The sequence below is a fragment of the Odocoileus virginianus genome, chromosome 6 (genome assembly GCF_023699985.2).
Source record: "Odocoileus virginianus isolate 20LAN1187 ecotype Illinois chromosome 6, Ovbor_1.2, whole genome shotgun sequence".
Taxonomy (NCBI): domain Eukaryota; kingdom Metazoa; phylum Chordata; class Mammalia; order Artiodactyla; family Cervidae; genus Odocoileus; species Odocoileus virginianus.
This window is the reverse complement of record NC_069679.1, coordinates 20461185-20477837: the sequence shown is the minus strand read 5'-3', so window position 1 is coordinate 20477837 and position 16653 is coordinate 20461185. Positions and strand designations below refer to the sequence as shown.

General features: G+C 42.5%; 1 long non-coding RNA gene across 1 annotated transcript in view; it reads right to left on the bottom strand.

The window, feature by feature from the left end:
* Positions 1–16653, bottom strand: part of LOC139035599 (uncharacterized) — an 86282-nt gene that overhangs the window by 12416 nt on the left and 57213 nt on the right. The window contains exon 3 of the long non-coding RNA XR_011488215.1: positions 12284–12387. This is a non-coding gene — a long non-coding RNA (uncharacterized lncRNA). The remainder of the gene's footprint in view (positions 1–12283; positions 12388–16653) is intronic.

The following is a 16653-nucleotide window of genomic DNA, read 5'->3' as shown; positions in this document are numbered from 1 at the left end:
AAACACTTCCAACAAGGTTAAATCTGCAGATTTTACTTTTTCTTAACGAGTCAGAGATTCTTCTCTAAACAAAAAGCCTAGCCAGAATACAGAGACTGTGTCCTTGGATAGGTGGATGGCAGGGAGCTAAAAGGTGAATTATGGGGAAAGACAGAAGAGGAACAGGAAACAGAGATGGGAAAGAACTGTATCTGTGGAACTGGTTTTCTGGTACTAAACCTCCAGAGCATTTGATAGGCAATGCTTCCCTCTAGTGGACAAACGGGATAAGCACAGGTTCCAATTAAATGCCCATAACAATTTAGGACATGAGTTTAAGTAAACTCTGGGAGTTGGTGATGGACAGGGAGGCCTAGTGTGCTGCAGTCCACGGGGTTGCAAAGAGTCTGACACGACTGAGTGACTGAACTGTAACTGAACTGTAGCAATTTAGGAGCATTTTTTGTTGCTTGGGATTTCTATCTAGTTTTAGGCTTCGCTGACAGCTCAGCAGGTAAAAAAAAAATTTGCAATGCAAGAGACACAGGAGACTCGGGTTCAGTGGCTGGGCCAGAAAGATCCCCCACAGGAGGAAATGGCAAATCACTTCAGTATTCTTGCCTGGGAAATCCCATGGACAGAGGAGTCTGGCGGGCTACAGTCCATGGACTTGCAAAGAGTCTGATATGACTAAGCACATGGTACACACACACATCTCGTTGTAAGATTATTTTGTTTTTAAATATTAAAATGAAAAAACAAACCTTTTACCAAAACACAAAACTTCTTACAAAAGAATTTGTTTGACTTTCCTCACTTATTTTCCCATGATGTCCCTTTCTGCTTAGGCTGTGTTGGGCCCTGTCAGCAAACCACTTGGCCCTGCCCCTGAAATGGCCTGTGGAAGGCTGCACCTCACATACTCACGCGCTGCCTTCTCGAGGCCCACAGGGGAGAGGGGTGGAAGTCTGCCCTCGCTGCTCCCTTCTGTTGGAAGGCTCTGTTCTCCCTTCCTCATATGGCTGCTTCCTTCTCACCGCTTAGCTCAGCTCAGAGGCCACCTGGCTATGGCAGCCCCAGTCTAACCCAATCTCGCCCCACCTTCCCAGGGTGTCAATCCATGGCATGTGATCATTCTTCTGGCTTCATACAGTTCATCACTTTTCAAAATTATGTTATTCACTTGTTTTCTTATTTTCTGATTCTCTCTCCCCCAATCACAATATAAGCTTTATAATAGTATGGATGTTATCTGGTGTTTTTTTCATTGATATGTGTGCAAGCACTAGATAATGTTATAGGAGCTTGCCACACAGCAAGCTCTCAATAAATATTTTTGAATGAATGAATGATCAAGAATATTTATCTCCTAAGCCTTCTCTTCCAATAGCAATGTTTTTGTCTAACATCTTGCCATCTCTGTTAGAAAAGTAGGGACATGGAAATGCAGAATTTCCCTTGGGAACTGCAAGGTATGAAACCTCTAGCCACGCACTGGCAGAGGAAGCAGATTAGGATTCAAAATTACTAGTACTAGGTTTAATTTATAAGTCTGATTATATATGTTTTCCCCTGTCTACACAGCAAAAAGTCCTATTTTATTCAGGCACGGTTATCTAAACAATAGAAAGTGAGTCATTCAGTCGTGTCCAACTCTTTATGACCCCATGGAAGCTTTGAGGGAAGCATGGCTTTGCACAAGGATGACACGCAAATTTGTGAAGCGCTCCATATTTTGGGGAGCTTCCCTCATAGCTCAGCTGGTAAAGAATCCCCTACAATGCAGGAGACCCCAGTTTGATTCCTGGGTTGGGAAGATTTGCTGGAGAAGCGATAGGCTACCCACTCCAGTATTTTGAGGCTTCCCTTGTGGCTCAGCTGGTAAAGAATCTGCCTGCAATGTGGGAGACCTGGGTTCAATCCCTGGGTTGGAAAGATCCCCTGGAGAAGGAAAAACAATAGAAATACACAGAAAAGATATAGAAAAGAAGAAGATGATAAAGAAAAGTCTCACAGTCTTATTATCTTATTAATAAATGTCAGTTGGTAGTATGAACCAGCCTAACTGATTTAAGAAAAGACATAACTGAAGAAGATACACAACCCATCATCCCAGAACCATTTTTACGAGCACTGTACCATTTTCTGGGTAATGCTAGTACTATGTTGTAGGGATCAAATACCTGCCTCCACTATGTCTTTTAAAGCAAACATTTTCATTTCCTTACTTAATTGGAGAACCATCTTTATAAGACCTGTTTTGATGGCTTGCTTATATCAGGGCTACTTTTTCTTATTGTTTCATTTTCCCCTGCTTTTTCCCCATAGAAAATATAATGATATAATATACCACCCCGGTGCATAAAACAAGCAAATTCTAGCTGCCCCAGTGTAAGCCACGTGAAGGTCCCAGGGCGGTGACCAGTGAGCCCCACCGCCCTGCTCTCCCTCTCCCACCCTCCTCTCACCATGAAAACTGCAGAGTTCTCTCTGTGAGGCTACAGGGCTCCTGAGTACAGATAGGAGCCGACAGATCATACCCATGGTGATCCCAAAACTTAAAAGATATTCTAATATCTGCTATTAATTACAGTTAAAGAGAGGCACTTGTTAAACTAGCTAGTGTGTGATTTCCACGCATTTGTTCATTGAGTAGACACTTTACTTGACTGTGTTCTCATCGTGTGTCAGGCTCTGCCAAGGGCCGGGAATGCCTGTGAGCCAGACAGGGACTCCGCCTTCACAGAGGTTGGGGTCGTGGGAGACAGTGGCAAACCAGCAGGTGAGTATAAAGCAGGGAGCAAGTGTGATGACAGAGCAAATACAGAGGGAAGAACAGAGGGCATGCGGCCAGCAGGAGACTCACAGACCCAGAAGCGCCTTCTGGAGGTGGAGATATAGATAGACGAGGGAGGAGTTTGGAAAGAAGTTTCCAGCTAAGAGGGACACAGGCAAACACAGTTCCTCCTGGAGGAACTGGAAGAAGCTGTTTCAGTGGAGCCTCGAGTGTGTAGGCGACAGAACACGGAAAGGAGGGAAGGACGAGGCTGGAGAGCCGAGCAGAGTGCACATCACAAAGGGTCCTGTTAGTCGCTGTAAAAAGTCTCTATGTTAGTTGGAAGGTGATGTAAACCTCTGGAGAGATTATAATAAGGGAAATGATGTGACTGAGCTGCAGTGTGAAGAATGGCTGCAAGACTGACAAATGTGATCAATAAAGAGAATGTTGTAGCAATGGAGATGAGAGATGATGGTGGTCTGAGTCAGAAAATGGTCATTGAGATGGAGAAGACAGATGCATTCAAGAGATACTCAAGATTAGACCTGCTTAGTTGAATATGGGGGGTGAAGGTAAACAAAAGGAAAAGGACAATGCCAAAGTTTCTGTCTTGAGCCACTGAATGGATGGAGATTCCATCACCAAAATAGGGGAACTAATATGGGCAGGAAGATAATTAGTTTTATTTGGACATGTTGGGGAACATACCTGAGGGACAAGCAAGTGGAAATAATCAGGATGTAGTTATGTTTGTGAATTTGAAACTCAGAACTGTGGGCTATGGATAAAGATTCAGGAGTTACCAGCATATGTGCCAGGTGGTCCTTGAAGACATGAAAATACTTAAAATATCCAGAAGATTTTATAGAGAAAGAAAAATAGAATCTACAATAGAACTGTGGGACAACGATACCTGTAAGGGGCGAACAGGAAAGGGGGAGACCCATAGGAAATAGAGAAGGAAAAGAAAAGGAGATAGAAGGCGCGTTTCTGGAAGACAAAGGAAGAGAATGTCCAAGGAGAGTGGCTGTCTGTGTTGAACTTTGTGGGAGATAAAGACATGCTGAGATGTGTTTTTGGATGTAGCCAGAAGGTAGTCCCTAGTAACCTTGGTGAAAATAGCATCGGCGGAAGTCATAAGACTAGAAGTCACACTGTTATAAGGTCAAATGAAGATGGGAAAGTAGAAACAATAGTGAGACAATCCTTAGGAAGCTTTTCTATAAAAGAAAAGGAAGTGGTATGGTGATAGCAAAATAGAAATGTGAGCTCAAAGGAGGTTTTCTATTTGGTTTATGTGGAAATACTGATGGCAAGGAAAGTATGACATTTCTATTATATAGAAAATGAAAGAGGTTAAGCAATTTGCCCAAAGTTATGTAATCAACAGAACTAGGATTCAAACTTGTCTGTCTGGCTCCAAAATCTTTGTTCTTAACTATAAAAAGTACACAACTTAATTCGAGGTACTGGCTTCCCAACAGAATTTATTGTATTAGAATCATATTCCAATTAGTACTAGGGGAGAAAAGTATTTATCATGTACCCCAGGCCTATTTAATAGACCAGGAAACTGAAGCTAACCATGTCTGGCTGAAGCTTGCACAGCTCACTGGCAGAAAATCTCAGCTCTGAAGTTCAGTGTTCTCTCTCTTCTTTTATTCCAACTCTCATAACATTCCCACTTTGTTTAGAAGCAGATGTGGAGTTGGAAAGTAAAGCATAAAGTACACTGATAAGACAACAGATTGGGTTATGCTACTTAGATTTGCTGTGTGAATATCTATGTCTCTCTTCGTTAAGGCTAAACTGATCTCTAAAAACTCTGCTTAGCATTCTAAGATGTAAATAAGTAGAATTCTGAAGATACATATTGAGCCTTCCATATATTATATTTCTAGTAACAATTATCAAAATCAGCACTGTCAGCTCAGTCTCAGTTGATCATTCACCTGGCTAAACAAATATATAATAATTGCCAAAGTTATCTTCAGGGAAATGAGTGTATCATTTTTGCATGCCTGGTTTGTTTTACCCAGCAGGTATATAAATACAGATTGGATAATTAAGGGAAGTTATAAAAATGAAAGAATGTAAAACCATGGTGAAATAGAAAGTAACTATTTACAAAACTCTGCAGTGGAGGTAGTCAACCTTTTCAAGTCTGTATGTGTATCAGATTCAGCTCAGTGACACGGTGGTTTAAAACATGAAAAAATAAGATTTACACACACATTTATAATCTCCGTCAGATCTCAACACTTCCTAGTGAGTTCAGCTTCTGTCCTTCTCAACTGAATCTTTTTATAAATTTACTGATGAAGGTCTGTTCAGATTAGTATCTGGTTTTATTTATTGCTATGGCTCCCTTTTGCCTGATAGAGCTTTATCCATGCTACATATGCTTTTATTTTATGGTTTTAAGAATCATGTAGATATCATTTAATTAAACTTCTTGAAAAAAAAAAACAAAACACGGGAATGAATAAGCAGGTGAGGAGTGCCATCTAGACAGGGTAAGCCCTTGGCACCTGCCCAAATACCTCCTATATATACCTACCTGCACCCAAGTTCTTGCCTCAGATTCAGCTTTCAGTGATTCAAACTAAAACCCTACTTACATGGAGCATGTACTCTGAAATCAGATTGCCTAGCTCAAATGCTAATCACACATGTGCTAATTGTGTGACCTAAGGCAAGTTATTTTCATGCTGCCCCTGCCGCCAGTCTGTTTATTCAGTAGACTGTGAGGATATACAGAGTATCTATGTGGGGGATACTGTCCTTTATGAGTCTCTCCTATTCCTATATATCTTAAGACCCTGACAGCCCTTTGTTCCACACTTCTCAAGCATTTTGCAAAGCAAGCAGTCAGGCAAGACAGAAGACATCTCCCTCAGAGCAAAGCGTAGGGCTATTTACCACCCATTATAAAAGGTTCAGGTTTCCTAAGCTTAGGGTTCCCTTCCTATAACACCACATGCTATATGCTTCTCTAGGGGATCTTCCCAACTCAGGGATCAAATCCAGGTCTACACTGCAGGCCAGTTCTTTGCCAGCTGAGCCACTAAGGAAGCCCTACATGATGGCATTCCCACACAACTTCAGGGCCGCAGGAACGGTGCACACACATGTTGATGCTCATGCTGTGAGCTGAACTGTGAGTAATAAAGTCCTTTGTTCTGACCTGGGAGACTTGTGTGTTCTGCCAGCATCCAAAAGCTTGCAAATAGAGCACAATTTCAGATCCTTTGCAGCTCTTGATATATAACAAAATTTAAAGATGAAATGAGTTTGTTCATTAAAAGTGTTTAGCACTCTTCTTGGCACTTGGTAAGTACTCAATAAATACTAGCTCTAACTACATCATAACAATCAAACTATGAGTGTGCCCATGGGAGTGCAACATAAATAAAAGTGTGTGTATGCTTGAAATCCCATTAGCAGAAATTCAATCCTGTGTGTTAGGGTTTGTATATTTCCACGAGTTTACCTTTATACATTCCAGGTACAAATGCCCACAGGAAGGCTACTTATGAACTCCTCTTTGCCATCAACATCTCAGTGACTACCAGTATTCATTTCTCATAGCAGAGCCTCACAGGGGAAGTCTTAGGACATGTTCATTTTATATGATTAGGAGAGATATTGTGAACATGAGATGTTAGCCAAATAAACAAACCTGAGTAGGAGCCACAGGTCTAATCATAAGGATGGTACCCATCAATCTCTATCTTGCTCATTACTATACTTACAACATAAAGCACAAGGCCTTCTAGGTGGCCCGCCTGCCAATGTAGGAGACATGAGACTGGGTCAGTCCCTGGGCTGGGAAGATCCCCTGGAGGAGGGCATGGCAACCCACTCCAGTATTCTTGCCTGGAGAATCCCATGGACAGAGGAGCCTGGTGGGCTACAGTCCATGGGGTCACAAAGAGTCGGACACGACTGAAGCAACTTAGCACACACACACAGCACAAAGCCTGACATAAAGCAGAGGGTCAGCAAGCCTTTTTGGATGAATGAATGCTATTCCAGAGAGAAGGGAGATTTTCTTTGCCGTCCATAAGATTTCTGAGTCACTCCAGGGTTCCCATCCTCAAATTATCCCCAACAAACAGGGCAATCATTTTACCCACTATAAGGAGCTCCATCAAAAAATCTAAGATGAAAAGAAAATAACAAATTTTTGACCTACTTTGTTATGCATTGAAAGGCACACTTTGGCAGACAAAAAGGCTCAGCGCTATATAATTGTCATCAGTGTTTCACTTAATATTTTAATGAGCTGAACAACTGACATCTTGGCTGAATACATGTCTTTTGTCGGTCTTGTTACTAAGCAAAAAAAAAAAAAAAAGTGCTATAAAAGCTTGCCCTTTTAAAAAAAAACTCATAATTTCTTAAAACATAAATACATCCCAATTGCCACTTGGATTTGTACAAAGATGATTCCTGTCACCCTTCCTCCTTCCTTACAAGCCAGCTCTTCTCATGTTTCCCTTCTCCTCCCGCAGAGTTGGGTTCCAGACTCCTATGCTGCTTCCTGGACTCAGAGCAGATCTTTCTGAGCCAGGACATGTCTGCCAGGACAGGCGGTGCCATTTTTAGCTATTTCTCTCCTCTCTTCTCCCTAATCCTTCCCAGAAAAACACTGATACATTTATTTTAATATTCCTTCTTTCCCTTCCACTGGCAAAGTTTTCTCTATATCGGATAATTTTCTCTTTGTTCCATGCAATTCTTCTTTTCTTTTCTCTTTCTTCCCCCTTTCATTTTCCTCTCTCTGGGGAGGGTGATTGACTGGGAACCCCAGGACCATCCAGAGGCAATTCTAGGAAAGCAGGGGAGACTGGTAACGTGATTCTAAATTGGGAGGGAACAACAGAAAACTGACCATCCTTTAAGCAATGTGGTATTTGCATTCCTTCTTCGCCAGCCTTTGAAAATAAGCATTAAAATTCTTCCCATCACATACGGAAAAACAAAGGACTGAAAGGTTAATTCACCACACTGAGTCTAACAGGAGATAAATGGGAGCACCAAGATTTGGGCCCAGACAGTGACTCCAGGGCCCCTGGTTACCCGTGTGCTTCTCCCCTGAGCCCAGATTTGAGAGATGAATGTGAGTTATATAAACAAATGAAGGAGAAGCCAAGTTCTTCCAGGCAGAGGGCTGAGCGTTATACAGAGACCTAAAGATGTGAACCAGCTTAACAAGTTTGGGGAACCACAGTGACCACAGGGAAGTAACCAGGAAACCAAATAACTAGCAAACTTCAGAAACGCATTTATGACATAGCTGGGGAGTGGTAAAACACATAGAGTTCACATTCAGATGATCGGTTGGAATGACAGCTCCATTTCTGGTTAGTGTGTTATTTAAACTCTCTAAGCAGCTATTTCCTCATCTCTAAAACTGGAACGACACACAGTTCACAGTTTAATAGCAAAGATTTTAAAAAGATAACATACGAAAACGCTTGTAAACTGTGGCGTTCTATGCAAATATCTTTCTCTCTTAGCTTCTCTCTGTAATGGAAAGCGGGTTCAGCACACGGGACTCAAAAGACAACTGTACAGCAAAGGACATTCCAGGGGCCTGGAAACATCTTGCAGGCCGCCTTCAGTCCAGAAGGGATTTTCTTCTAGCCTGAAGTCTGGGAGGTTTGTAAGACCCCTGCTAACCCAGCGGTACAGAGAAAACAGTTTTGCCAAAGGCATTAGTCAAGCATTTTTCCACCAGAGAAAAGCTGTACCTTTGACCTTCAGCATTTTATGGATTTTGTGAAATATGATAAGAACATAAAAGATAAAATGAAAAAAATACCAGACTCTATATCTTAAAAATTGAACTTTGCAAAAATAACAAGGAATCTCCAGAATCTGTATGTATGTGTGCATGTGTGTGTGTTAGTCACTAAGTCATGTCCATGACTTAGTGTACAATTCTTTGCATCCCCATGGACTGTAGCCTTCCAGGCTCCTCTGTCCATGGAATTCCCCAGGCAAGAATACTGGAGTGGGTTGCCATTCCCTTCAAATCTGTATACTGGCTCTAATCCAATGAGCTGGTGTAGGGTGAAGGGTCAGCTTGGGACACAGACTGGGGTAAGAGCAAGGCTGATTAATAGGTGATTCATAGCAAGGCTGTGATGGAAGAAGATGCCAAGGCCAATGCAAGAGCTGCTTCCCCCAACCACCACTGGGTTTTAGTACATGGAATGATTTGGAGCTATTTGCAAGTTGTGTAATACTAGCTGGAAGAAAGGTCAAGCTGTCATGTTTTGAGGGCCCTTCCCTATCCCCAGGCTCCACTTGAGGCCCCTCAGCAATAAACAGGCAACATCACTGCTCTCTTAGAGTTTATGTTCTGGGCCAGCTGGGTGGGGATAGAGAGTATAAATGAACTGAACAATTTCAGATAAAGTGCTAAGTGGCACATAGGAAGCAATTGGTAGTATTTGCCAACTGGATGGATAGATAAATGGGGCCTAGGATTCTCTCAAAAGACCACCTTTGTACAATAAGGCAGTAAAACCACCTGTCTTCACTGACAAAGCCATTAAAGCAGTCATTCAAATTTAAGTCATTCAGAAACAGTTCCTAAGTAACTAGTCTATGCCAGGCGCTATGCTAGGGACACAAAGACAAAATATATCCCAGACACTCAACAACCCTGATTGAGAAATCAGCTTTTGCTTGTTCTATCTTCTACTGAATTTGCCCATTTTCAGAATCAGCCTGCATGTACCTCCTTCTAGGAGGGACATAAAAGGCCTGATGCCTAAAGGTTTGCAGAGACTGGATGGTCCAGGCCTCCTGAGTAGGAGAAGTAGGAGGTGACATTTTCACAAGGCAGGTGGCTCCTTGCTGGAGTTTCCCATCCCACTCAGAATCTCATGTTGAACCAGTAGTGAGAATGAAGGCTAAGGATCAGGTAAGGCAGAGACCAATTCTCTCCCAAGCATGAGTTCACATACTATTTAATTTGTAGACAAGTGACCCAACCACAGAATGTTCTGGAAGCCTAAGATGTCTAGAAACCTAGAATGTTCCAGAAGTCTAGAAGTTTCCCTTCTATAAAGAGGACTGGGAAATAATGACAGAGGAAGAGTATCACGCTGCTATTTCCATAGAGCTGAGGAGTCCCATGACTGAAGTATAGGTCCCCATACTCTCTCAACCTACAAACATGCATAGAGAAACAAGTAATTAGGATGGCTTTGGTCATCTTATTATTAATATTTAAGATACGTGAGGAAACAAATCCAGCCAGTTTCTTCTCTAAATCCCATGGAACCTTTGGGGGAAAGCCTAATCTTTCTTGCCAAGATATAGAGCTTCTTCCAGGTGCTTTTTAATCCTCCTTTTTATTTTATTGTTTTTTATTGAGCTGACAAAACAATTTAATTTGTGATTTCAAAGTTGTGACCAGAGAACACTGAATTTATGAGTTGTGTAAGGTTTTGGAAGGTGGGAAACAGCCCAAGCAGCTAGAAAGATGAAGGAGGAAACACAGGTGCTGAGAATGGAAAATAATCTACCCCCAGAGGCAAATGAAAAACATAATACAGAACAAAAAAGAACACATGGGTCTACCTGAAACTTGCTTTGAATCTCTTTTCTCAAAAAAAAAAAGAAAAAAAAAGGTGATTTAATATGTAAGAACAAATGGATGTGTCAACTGAAGTTGCCTTCAGGAAGAAAGTCAATCCATAAATCCAAGACATAAATAAACAAGCCATCATCTTAGATAATATGCTTGAAAAACTGACAAGGCAAATCTGCTCTAAGTTGATAGGCTGAAGCTGGAAAAGTGGCCCTGGATTCTGTTTGCTTTCTGCTGATTTGATAAAGATTTATGATGCCTGTCCTCCCCAACCTCCAGCCCTCCTCTCCCCACAGGCACCCCACTCAGAGATCAGTGTGACTGCCTTTGTAGCAAGTTGAGATATCATGTTGAGGTGTCACTCTGGCCTTCTTGGATCCTAAGAATTAGCAGGTCAGTTTTTCTAGGTAGGCTTTGGTGTGACTTCTTACCCTTTCCTCACTTTAAGTGTTAGGAAACAGTTTTTTATTTGAAATTTACATGTATCATCACAGGACATGAGTGAGAACAGTAACATGACTAATGTAAATTTTATATTTTATAATGTCATTAGCATGGACTTTGATAACTCTCTTTTATTTTTGTTCTGTTTCAGCGATGGAGGAAGCCTGATTATGACTCAAGCTTTCCTTCAGGGTAGAAAGTTCTATCATGAACCCTAGATTCAGGACTCTGAATGGGAACATAGGCCCTTTTTTTGGATACTGGGTAAGGCTGATATATTCCTGGATAGATGGAAGGAGGAGGGTGGTCCCTGAACACAACCATTGCCCCTCTAGATCAGTAGCTATGTTTCACACCTTAAGTGACAGAACAAACTCAGTTGCAAAAGTCCTCTTCTGAAAATGAAGCTGAATGCTGTTCTAAAGAATGAATCCTGGAGGGGATAAAACAGACTAAAACGATGAGGGTTATCTTATCTTCATCACTTAGTGCCTGGCATAGAGGAAATGTTCTATTAATAATATTTTGAATAACTGGAAGTACCCTTTTCCTCATTGGTATATTTATCAAGCATCTGACAAAATACTAAAAATCGAAGTGAAAGTGAAAGTCACTCAATCGTGTCCGACTCTTTGTGACCCCACTATATTCAAGTTTCTCAGCTTCCCTCACTGATGCATATTTTGCCAATGGCAGAATGAACCTTCTGGACTATCCTGTGCCCAGTCCTTCTCTCTTCTTTAAAACCTGAAGGATCCCTCACCTGTGAGACCTGCACTGGCCTTGATTTAGCTGGTCCTACCCAGTTTGCAGATGGCTGTTGCCCTGCAGTGCCCTCCCATCACAGAGATCAGATAGCACAAGCTCTCAAGACTCTTCTTATAAAGGCACTAATGCCATTCGGGATGGTCCCACCCCGATGACCTCATTACCTTCCAAAGGCCCCACCTACTAATACAAGGAGATTGGTGGTTTAAGATGTCAGAATATGAATTTTGGGGGGACAAGCATTCAGTCCATAACAGTGCCATCCTGTGGCCTTGAAAAATAGACTTTGTATGTATTTAATATTTTCATTTTTTACTTGTTTTAAGTTTTGTAAATCCCCTGAATGCAGACAAGATTAAAAATGAGTAATAAGTCTTAAGATGTTCTTCCTCTTTTTGGCCTCTATCTCTTGACATGTTTCCTGTTTCTTTGCTGGAGCATCTCCAGCAAAGATGCTAAAGCATCTCCCTTTAGTTTTTAGTTTTTCTCTTTAGTTTTTAACAGCTCCATAAAGCCTCAGTCCTACCCAGCCCTACTTTGAGTTAGTTTGTGTTGTTACTTTTTGCTTTGGTCATTGGAGAGACTCTACAGCGTGTCAGGATGTGTCTCTGTAGGATGGGAACTAGAGAGAAGATTCTGACAAGCAGAGTATTTATTTGATAAGCTCTCTCATGTGAAGTCAAATCCTCTCTTTGACTTACCAGGACAGGTGGTAGAGAAGCTTTTTAGATCTTTTTTCTTCTAGGAAACCTTGCACATCTGGAGCAAAAGCCTCCTTTCTTATCTTTTGCCATATTGTTCAAAGCTTTTAAGAAAAAAAAAAACAAAACAGCAAAGAGAAAATCAGTTCTCATCCAGAGATGGCTCCTTTCGGAAGCCCTGGACTGCAGAGAAATATTTAGAAGGCAGGAGGTCACTCTTTTGAAGTCCGACAGCTGTCTCTTTATCATACTGACAATTTCTGGCTGAAAAGAACATCTGAAAAACATATTTCCCAACATGAAAGTTGAGGCAGCCCTTTACCCTGCTGTCTCCCGCTCTGGTCTCTACAGGAGCGCCTCCAAATAACCCTCATGTTTTAAAAGTGGCAGGCCCACTCTTTCCATTCCATTCTGCTTCACAGCCTTTTGAAGGTCCCTTCTTATCCTCCTCTCTCTCAACCCCACTTCTGTAGGTGTTTTGAATTTTATACTTCAGAGATGAGAGGAAAGTCTAGTGTCTCAATGACAACATTCAAGTGGCATTTTGGCCCCTGCAGAAATGAATAAATCATCACATCCACTTTGAAACTGGGAACTGAGGGGGACTGTAGACCATATGAACTTTGGGGACCTCACTTGGAACCCTCAGTAAGGTTCTGAGTGATGCTTTAGGAAGACATTTTACATCTTGCCATGATCCTGCCTATAACCTTGAGAGGACACAGGAGCACCATTTTCGCTAGTCAGAAAGCCCAAGAATGGGCCTCTCTGAGAAAAAAATAATTTATGGAATAAATATTTAAATAATAACAACAACCAATTTTATTGAATATTTACTCTGTACCAGGGACTATAAAGTGTTTTTAGAAGCACTATCTCATTTAATCCTGCCACCAATCCTACAATTTCTTCACGTACAGATAAGGAAACAGAGATAAATACAGAAAACCAGAAGCGCGCGCACGCGCACGTGTGTGTGTGTGTGTGTGTGTGCATTGTTTGAAGTAGCCAACAAAATGGAAACGGAATAACCTGTCCATTAATAGAGAAATTCTTAAGTATGTTTTTAAGTAAAAAAGTAATTTATACTATAATAATGATTTTAAAACAACTCTTTTTTAGCCACACAGAAAGAAGAGGGGATCAAAAGAAATTTGGATATGATTAAAAGTGAACACATATTAGGAGCTAGGAAGCCCAAAGCCTCTCAAAGGAAACTCTTGCCTCATTCTAGACCAGTTTCTTGGTCCTTAAGAAGCTTTCTGTATAGTATGTCTTACTGGACTGTCAAGCATAGCAACCTTTTTGGGATGCTGATGAAAGATCTAGTAAGGTGAACAGCTAGGGTGACAGAATTTATCATCCAAATCAGGACTCTCTTAAGAATAGAAGGGGTGTTATCACAACTGCTTTGGGCAACAGGCACGACCCAGGAGAATGCTAAGCAGACCAGAACACATGGTCTCGTACACAGGAGACCCTCCAGAGAAAAAGCCCTAGACAACCCCACATACAGGTGTGACTCTGGTTCCAGGTCTGCCCTCCCCTGGCGCCAAGGCTCCATCCAGATTTAACATCCGGCTACTACATCTAGGTTTTCAAGTGTTATGTCTCTTTCCTTCTCATCCCCAACTTATTTCAGGTACCCCTGCCCCAGCAAACTCCCTAGGGTTAGTAGCTTCTACTCCTGTCTCCAAGGGGATGAGATCATTCTCCACCAAAGACAACAGAATCAAGACCCTGTCTCACTCTCAGCCTCTGTGAATCACTATGTGACCACAGGCATCTGCACAGACTCACAGTAGGGCAAACACAACCGATGCCTGGGCTCCATGAGGAGAGACTGGCTCACAATCTCTTCTGCTTTGCTCAATAAGACCAGACAGTCCTAAGCTCCAGGAGACTGAAGGAAGGCTAAAAAAAAAAAAGACTGAGGAAATCCAGAAAGTAAAACTAACTCTATTCCACTCAAATTGTCTCCATCATTTGTCAGGAAGAAAGCCCTGTCCCTAAAATTAAAACATCCTCATTCTAGTCTCTTTAAATGAAGCAATGCAGATGGGAGATTCATCCTCTCCCTTCCTTGCTCACCTGCCACCACCTGCCTCACATTAGTCACCAGAAGCCTTTTACACAACATAAAATACAGCCCAGGAGAGGCCAGGCCCATTGATTCATGAACTATATTTGTATCTATTTTATAGGGTTCTAAAGAATCCTAATTTCATGGAGCAAAAAACGTCACTTAAAATATTGTGCAGATGATTTATTAAATCCTCCTCCCTTACCTTTCCAATGGTCGTTTCTTCTGTTTTGAGTTCCCTGGGTCAGTAGGAACAAATGCTAAACATTCTGTCCCAAACAGCAAGACATGGTAGAGCACTCTCTCATTCAGCTTCTCATGCTCAATTGCTTCAGTCGTGTCCAACTCTGCGACCCTTTGGATTGTAGCCTGCCAGGCTCTTTTGTCCATGGAATTTCCCAGGCAATAAAACTGGAGTGGAGTGCCATTTCCTCCTCGAGGGGACCTTCCCAACCCAGGGATTAAACTGACATTTGTGGCATCTCCTGCATTGGCAGGTGGATTCTTTACCACGGAGCCTCCTGGGAAGCCAATTCAGTGTGTTACCCAGCTCAAATCATGTGAGTCAAATCTCGTGCCATGGGAAAGAGCAGCTTCCTGTGAAACATGCCCCACCTGACAGCTTTAAGCAGTGTTTGCCCTGAGCTCTCATCCTAGTTGAGGTGGAGGGTGAGTTGAGGAGACATCAAAAGGACCCCCAAGAACTTCGCTACTCAACCCAGAGCCCCTTGCCTCTGTGCAAGGTGGAGCGTGGACGTGGTGCAGAGGGTCAAGTGTAAGGACAGTCACGCTGGGTGGGGAGTGGGGAGGAGGGACAGAGGAAGCAAGTGGACAGGCAAGGCGACCAGTGCTGTCCCTTCTCACACACCAACCCCCGCGCTTTCTGAATAATCACTAACACAAATGACTGCGCTGTCTTCAGTATCTCGAGCTTTAACTGGGGACAGAGGACGATTCAGAGAGACATCTACAGGTCACAGTTGGAACTGGATTAAAATAAAGCATGGCGTATACTAACGCGTCACTACGCCAATTTGGACGATGCCATCAAAAACTAAGGTCAATTTACTGGGAGTTAATTGGACTAAATCAACTAGGAAACAATCTGTCATTTGTTTATCAGTATGAAAATTAATCAGTGTGAGGAGAAAAGAAATTGACATTTGTGACCATGTGACAAACCTTGATTAACTCTATATTCAGATGCCATCTGATCTGAGAACAGGTCTCGGAGGTAAGCGGTATGAAATCCACTTCACAGACAAGCACGGCTCATGGGTGTCAAGTAACCCACCCAAGTTCCCACAGGGAGGAAACACAGCAGAAGAGACAGGTTCAAACCTAGGTCTACACGGGGTCTGAGTGTACCCTCTCTCCACTCTCCCACTACAGCCAGAAGCTTTCAAATGTGTGAACTGACCAAACACACGGCTACTGACAGTCATGTATGTATGAGGAGGTTGTAATGTACTCACTCTTCTAGTAGATGGGTAAAAAGGAAAACTGGTAGTTTTAGATAAATAGATGAACTATGTGAACTTCCAACTGCTGAGTAACAAGGAGAAAAATAATTAAGGTCCAATCTGCTATAAACCTTGGTCCAAAGAAACCATTTCGAGACCCTGTGTTTAATGCCCCACCTTTCTAGATAAAGGTACTCAGTAATGTCCGTCTTCCATCTCCCCTTCCTGGCTCCTCTCCAGGATGGCATCTGGATACATGAGTACACGTGGGTCGGGCTGCTCTTAAACTGTGCAGTTCTGTTGGAGGTATGGCCAGGGCCTCAGGCTCTTCAGTGTTCTGTAGGTCCTGGTCACTGGCCTATCCACTCTCGGTTGGGATATTCCTGTGGCTCCTGATGCCTGCAGCTTGTCCTCGGGTTTCTCTTTCCACGTGTGCTCCGTCACTTCAGTTATGTCTGACTCTTTGCAACTTTATGGACTGTAGCCCACCAGTCTCCTCTGTCCATGGGATTCTCCAGGCAAGAATACTGGAGTGGGTTGCCAAGCCCTCCTCCAGAGGATCTTCCTGATCCAGGGATCAAACCCATGTCTCCTGCATCTTCTGTGTTATAGGTGGATTCTTTGCCTGCTGATTCTTTACCTTCTTTACATCAGGGAAGCCTCTCTTTAACCTAGGTTTCTCTTGAAGTTTGGCCAGATGCAGTGGTGCCTCCTAGCTACTCAGCAGCCTCACCTCCGCTCTTGCTGGGATGCTTGCCTTGCTGGAGACCATGTGGTCTTCCTACAAATCTCACTTGGGCTCCAGACCAGTGCTGCCCTGAGTC